Source organism: Echinops telfairi, unplaced genomic scaffold (assembly GCF_000313985.2).
Source record: "Echinops telfairi isolate 266 unplaced genomic scaffold, ASM31398v2 ScPeMD7_7424;HRSCAF=8462, whole genome shotgun sequence".
In the NCBI taxonomy this organism is placed as follows: Eukaryota; Metazoa; Chordata; class Mammalia; order Afrosoricida; family Tenrecidae; genus Echinops; species Echinops telfairi.
Window position 1 is genome coordinate 45,156,848 of NW_022111324.1, and position 7,446 is coordinate 45,164,293.

Consider the following 7,446-nt stretch of genomic DNA (forward strand, 5'->3'; position numbering starts at 1 on the left):
ACTTTGGAAAAGTTGAGTTTGAAGTGCCAGCCTACATATCCATTTGTGATGGCCGGAGCTTTGGCATCCATTTGGACCATGAGGACAAAGACTACCATTGAGTGAAGAAGAAGTGGGGATTGGAAGGAATCTGAAACCCTGGTGACAAGCTCCATATCAAACCTGGGTTGCCTACTGACTGGCTTCGTTTACATAACATAAAAATGAACTACTTTTTAAATGCTCCTTGGGGTTTCTGTTTTTGCAGCCTAATTCTAACTGGTCAAACTCCCATTCCCTACAAAATACAATTCAAACACAACTTTTAAAGCCCCCATTGTGTAGCCCCTACTTACCTCTCCACTTCATCTCTTGGCACGACCTTTCATCCTAATCTTTTGTACTTTATTCTCAGAGATTTCCAAACACCTGCACTTCAATGCCTTTGAATATGCGTTGAATAAGGTCCTCACATAAGTGGTCAGGGAGTAGATCCCCTCTGCCTACGTTTACCCTCCACCAATTAGAGCCTCTGCAAAGATTCCAACCGAGGCAAGATGGTTTTCCAGAAGTACCGCAACACAAACCAGCAGGGACAGCTGATGAGTCCTTAACCTGAGCCAAGCCGAGCCAAAAGAATCCGGAGGAATTCTGAAAACAGAAGCATCCTTCTTTAAAAGAACCACCAGAGGGAGACAAACGGAAAGAAAACACAACACATGGATGGAGTTCAGTCTTGAAACACGTTTGAAGCCTGTTGGGTTCCATACGATTGTTCGATTGTTCGGAAAAAGGATGAACTCATGCCAATTGTAACCTGGTGGAATGGTCTGTTGCCACTGGAGTTCTTTTTTTTTAAGTTGCATTCCCCAGCTTCTGTCAGTGGTTGTATTCAGTTGCTTTCAAGACTCACTGCAAAATATGCAGACTGTGGAGACGAGTATTTTGTTACAGTCCAAAGGACAAGCAAAGGTTTGGGTGAAGTGGTCACAGTGCTGCAGCTGAATTCCAGCTGTGGCTCTGGTGACAACTTTGGACTGGGATTACAGGCCGGTCTCACTGCAGGACCCATGCCTGTGAAGCCAAATGACTGGATTGAACAATCACAGGTGGTAATACCAGAACCGGGAGCACCTCTTGTCGGAGGTTCGAGCGCACTCCGTGGCTCTAAGCAAGAAAGGTGTGGTGATCCAGTTCCATAAAGATGGGAGCCAGGAAAACCTGGGCCCTGCAGGGTTGGATCAGCACAAGGGCACCCAACCACAGGTAGCAATCCTGGGCCACAAAATATACCAGGTACACATATGATCCCATTTAATCTTCGTAACCCTGCATGGTAGGTCCCTTTATTCTGATGATTGCTGTTCTGCAGATAAGGGAAATTGAGTTTCCCGGAAGTTCAAAACAAAATAAAACAAAAAACCACTCGTCTAGCAATATCCACCTACTAAGTCAGACAGCTGGGCTCAAAACGCAGGCAGCTGGAGGCACTTGGTTGTGTTCTGTACCACCATCTTACACAGCTACTTTGTCAGATTGCTAGAGTGACAGGAGGGAAAATCATCGATATATTGGCATTGTAGCTTGGATGAAGATTATTGAATCTACTGTGGCCTACCAGAGGAATGAGCATGTCAGTCTTACAAAAAATGTAACCAGCGCTCCTTAAGAGGCAGGATGGTGAGACTTCAACTCGTTGACCAACTGCAAGGAAAGCTGGTGAGGGAAGGCAAGCAAAAATGCAGGCTGCCCTGGGTGAAATGGCCTGGCACGGGGGCCAGAGCAATGGGCTCACACATGAAGCTCATGAAGAAGGCGCAAGAGGAGACAGTGTGTCATTCTGCTAAACGTACGGGCACCAGGAGCGAGCTCAACGCCAACGACAGAAAGCAGAAGCACAACATCGTCACCCAAGTAACTGAAAGTCTGTAATATTTTGTACTTTCCTTCCAAATTTCTAATGCACGGTAGACCTGCTCTTGTCTGTCGGACAAACCCTTTATGAATTCAGTTGTGGTCACTCAACAACACAACCTAAATATATTTAGCAGCACTGCCAATACTTTCCAGAAGAAATAATCACATCAAGCTAGTAATCCCTTTTTTAATATAAGAAGAAACTAACCCCAGGATTACTAACTATTCAGCGTGCTGTTTTTCTCTTTGATTCATGCTGGTTTCCTTCCAGAGAAGATTAGTAAGGTTTTAAATCATTGTCAGCCCTAAAGCCTAATGGGTAACCTATTTTAACATCAAGGAAGGTCTAGGGTTCACTTCCAAAGAATAATGTTTTTCCCCAGGACCATGTTGGACTTCCAAATCAGATGTCTTATTCTCATGCGCTTTGCCAACGTGCCCCAAGGTCACTTTGAAAACGTGGCTGAGTCCTGCAGGCCGAACCGTAGGTGTTTTCCTAATGTGGAGAACGTCGGCCTGAGCGTAATCATTTGCCTCTCAACAAGTTTCAACAAGATGATAAATAATGTCGAGTGTGCACAAATCATTCAGCAGTTCTGATTAACCCCCAAACAGTCTGGAACGTCATCTCTTTTCAAATGGCACCTTTCCCTTGTCCAGAGTGATGCCCATCGAAATATTTTTATACTTTTGTTCTCATGGATGGGTTCACATAATTCCGTTTTCTCATAATTAAAAAAATAACAGCATTGAAAAGTTCCTACCACGTAACTTAGGGGTTATTCAAGAGCAGTTGCCAAGGAAGAAGCCGCCTGGATTGGGAGAATTTTGTATGTCACAGCTGTCTTTTCCAGCCACCCTGGGTAGAAAGGGAAGGTTTCTCCAACCCCAACGCTTCATAAATAGTTAGTTCCAAGCCTTTACCCACTTACAGAGGCTTCATTCCACCCCCGTCCCCAGCACACATGACTTAGACCACACTTAGTGCTGTGACTCACCAGGAAAATACAGAAATTCCCTATCAGCAAGAGTCCTGAGATACCCCCACCCCCACCCCAGCCCCAGCTACTGCAGTCTGGGGTGCAACAGAGAGAGTAGTGTTCTAGTGCATGAGCGTTTTCTCAGTTGCCTTCAGCATACCCTGAAAATGAGTCAATGATGGCATTTTTCTGTCTTCTGTGATGAGCAAGTGTTTTCACAGGCCCTGGTGCCGGTTGATCAAGACGTTATGGGTTTAACTGAATTCGTGTGAAATTAAGCCCAAAGCATCGGTCTTGTTCACTGTGTCCCTTGTTTCTTCCAGCTGCATGTCTTAGGTACGTTATTCATTCAATTTTGATACCACAAGCATTCATTGAACCTAAATGACTGCCTGCTGTAGTCAACAATGATTGTGATTGAGCAGATTGCGACTATAGTCCTGGGGGTGGGGGATTAAAACAAACTCCTAGTTTGTTCATTTGCGTCCCCTGCCCCTGAATTTTAACAAGGGAGATGCAAACTGGCACCCAGGAAATCAGCCCATCTGTAGGGTGGCTGTGAATCAGAATCGACTTGAAGGTAGTTAGTGAGAAAACCTAAAGCAAGGAGCCTTGGTGGCTCTGTGAGATAAGCATTGGGTTTTAAACCACAAGGTCTGCAGTTCAAACCCACCAGTTGCTCCTGGGGTGTCTGTTTCTGTAAAGATGTATCTGTAAGAGCTACTAATGAGATGTTTTAAATAAAGAAAAGGTGGAATTCATTTTAAGTGTCTTTTATTTAGCCCAATCGATCCAAAGTATTATTACTTTAAGACACACTCAACCTAAAATTATAAAGAGATCGTTTCCCTTCCTTTTCCAGACTAAGTCTGCCCACAACTGTGTGGATTATAAGCTTACAGCACCAACCGGGCCAGCCATACATCAAGGGTTTGATTTGAGTAGTTACCATACCGGCCAGCCCAGCGCCAAGGGAAGGATTGCTCCCTCACCTTCCCAATCTCTCAGTCTCTCTCTCTCTCTCTTTCACTGTGTGTAGGGATGACAGAGCAGGCTCTTTAGGATGGCAGACTTAACACTTAGTCCTCAGAGGACACGGTGTTTTACCTGGATGGAGGTGATAGAACCCTGCGGCTGCAGAAACCGTCAGCTCCTGGCTCCACAGACCACACACTGCCAGGACGCTGTCTTCATCAGCCTGGACTTTCTGGGCCCCTGCTGATGGAAGAGGGCTATGGTTTGAGGTTGTTCTGATTTCCTGAACCTAAAGCCCACCCTGGAGGGCTGCTTCTGCAATAGCCTGTCCGGATAAAGACCTTCCTGACTGTGCTTGTAGTTGCATGAAGGTCAACCTTCCGCCGTTTCTTCCATTCTCAGCTCAAATGTCTTACTCGCCCAGGACTGAATTCATTACAGGGCCTCTCTGATCAGGAGTGGAGCCCCTGGGTGATGGGGGCTGTGTAGGTGCATGGCTGCTAACCAAAGTTTGAGACGCTAGCCCACCTACAGACTAGGCGGAGGGGAGGTCTGGCAATCTGCTTCCGAAAAACCAGCCACGGAAAGCGGTGGCGCACAGCTCTGCTCTGACTCGCATGGGTCTGCCCTGAACCAGAAGCAGCTTCCGGCAGCTGGTGGCAGCGGTGGAACCTCGGAAACCAACCTCGGAGAAGGATGCCAAGCCAGCGAGTGGGCGGGAAAGACGGTGGGGCCGTCGCTGGATGCTGGTGACTCCCGAGGCAAGCCTTAAGGGCCGACTCATTTTGTGATCCACTCAGGAAGAGGGTGAAGATGCCTTTCAAAAAGACGGAAGAAGTTCGAAACCACCAGCCACTCCCAGGAAGAAAGAGGAGGCTGTCTACTCCCGGAAAGTCACAGTCTCAGAAACCCACGGGGGCAGTTCTGCTCTGTCCCACAGCGTCCTCGGGAGCCGGTGCGACTCAAACGAACCCGTGAAGGTGGGTTGGTTGGTTGGTTGGTTGGTTGGTTGGTTGGTTGGTTGGTTGGTTGACAGCATGTTCCTGAGCCCCAGAGCCCTTGCTCCCCTTTGAACACAGTGCCCAGGACTGCTTGTAGGATTCTAAATGAGATGCGGGGGAAACTTAATTACAGGCAGGATCCATTACTTCCTCTGCTCCAGGAGGAAATCCCTGTTTACAGCGACTCTCTTGATGCCTTTTTTTACCTAGCCCCAGGGCTCTTTCCTCATTATTTTCTGCAATTCTATCTAGTCCTGCTCCATTTAAATGTATTACGGATTCTCTTTAATGCCTGACCCTCCAGCTTGGTGAGACTGAATTTCATTAACCTCGTTTCTGCCTATTTCCCTAAATGGTTTGACTCTTCAGTAATCCGGTCCATTCCTGGAATGTAGCAATAGATACTCCATCACCGGGGCCATCTGTAAACTTACCTTCTTCTTACCTGAGGACACAATGAACTCAAGTCTCCCTTTGTGCTAAAGGCACCCAGTAAGGGGTAATTAGACAGAGACACCATTGGCCAGAGTCCTGCCTGTTCTAGGGTGGTGGGTGTGCACCTGGACTGGGGGCTGCCTGGCCCTGGCCCCTCTCAGGTGTTCTTTCCGTGTCTTTGAGCTGTGGGGAGGAGAGATGGGCTTTTGCATTCAAAGACAGAGACACCTCTTAATTCCGGTCTTCCTGTCCTGCCACGTCTCTTAGCTCTGGCTAAAGTTTCATCTCTGCTTCCATTTCTAGGGTGGGGAGAGCTTTTCACTGGAAAATGCACAGGCTGGGGATGTGGGGGATCCCTCCCCTCCCATCTCCTGGTGGTTCTCATAACAAAGGCTCAGCAGCTGGCTGTACTAATGCCTCCGTATGCCTCTCAGTCCTGCCTTCCACTGGGTCTGGGGGCCTGTAGTGTCCAGTGCTGTGGTGGTCGCCTTGGCCAGCTCAGTGCCACGGACGTGGGCTTCACACCCCTCTCCAGTCTCACTCCACGTGTGCTTTTGTGTCTAGCGCTGTCTGTTTGATGACAGAATGGTGAAAGGGGGATTCAAATTCCAGGTCTCTGGACCCAAGGTTTGTGTTCAAGGTAAAACCAGGCTTCCTTGGAGCAAGGTCCGCAGACTGTGCCTTGTACGTCAGGGCGAGAAAGAGAGGGGTGGGGGTAGAGACGGAGGCAGGAGACCAGACCAGGCCCTCTGTTTGGTTCGGGTGTGCGGCCCTGAGCAGCTGGATTGGCATTAGGGGCAGTTCGTGTGCCTGGAACACTTTGAGACTGAAGCTCGATGTCATTTGGCAACTGCTTATATGACGAGGTGTGGGAAAGAGAGATGAATGGCTAGGGTGCTTTTTTTTAAAGGGTCTGCATGAAGCCAAAGGGGCAACAGATGAAAGGCTTAGGGGCGGCTGTTGGGTGCTGTTGAGTAAGTTCCGACAGGATGCACAACAAAAGCGAAGCCATGATCCTCACCATCAGTGGTTCTCAACCTGTGGGTCGCGACCCCTTTGGGGGCTCGAACCACCCTTTCACAGGGGTCGCTCAATTCATAACATTAGCAAAATGACAGTGATGAAGTAGCAACGGAAAAAGTTTCATGGTTGGGGGTCACCACCACATGAGGAACTGTATGTAAGGGTGGCGGCCTCAGGAAGGTGGAGAACCACTGCTCACCTTGGTAGTCAGGTTTGAGCCACTGCTGCAGCCACTGCCCGTCCATTTCATCATGTCTCTTTTTCTCTGACCCTTACTCACCAAGCATGGCGTCCTTTTCCAGGGACTGGCTTCGGATAACATGTCCGAATTACATGGGATGAAGTGTCGCCGCCTGGGTTCCAGTCCTGGACATTTACACCGTCTCTCTCAGGGCCAAGAGAAAGGGAAGAGAGAAGATGCCAACCATGCGGCCTCTTCAGCTCCGGTTTGCTTCTCTATAGAGGGTGTGGTCTCTGCTTTGAGAAGAAATGGAAATACCCAAATCCGAAGTTTCTTAAAGAGGAAGTAAGTTGTACGGCCTCCTCGCGTTCCAGAAGTCATCATGAGACAGGTTCCATCCACAATCTGTCTGGGTAAGGTGGCCTCTCTGGAGAGAGCACCGCCACACAAGACATTGGTGAGGATCCAAACAGGTTAATCATCTCAAGTAAAATCACCCACCTTGGTTCCCTGGAAATGCTAGAGCAGTGTAAGTTATCCATTGCCATTTGCTGAACAGGTGGAAGGTTTGTGCCTCTGTTTTGCTCCTCAAAGAGTCACTAGTAAGTTTTTGGTCTACCATAGTTCCTTTTCATATGACTGCCAGAGAAACAGCACTTATTACTTCACTACAAAGGAATTCGAAGGCCCGTATCTTAGATGAGCTATAATCTTTAGCATCAGCAGCAGCTTGCAATTGCAGGCAATAACCTGGGTCTATTTAAAGGGTGATATTACCTCAGCCTCCCCCACTCCATTACAGCGCTATCCACCTTGTATTTTTTGTTTTCCTCTCTAGTAGCGTTAGTAAAACATTCCGATCAAGAATATTTGGGGGGCTTCAAGAAGTTTGTGGACACTACCAAATATAATAAAGGAAGCACACACAGAAGACAAAATAGATGACTGGGACCTA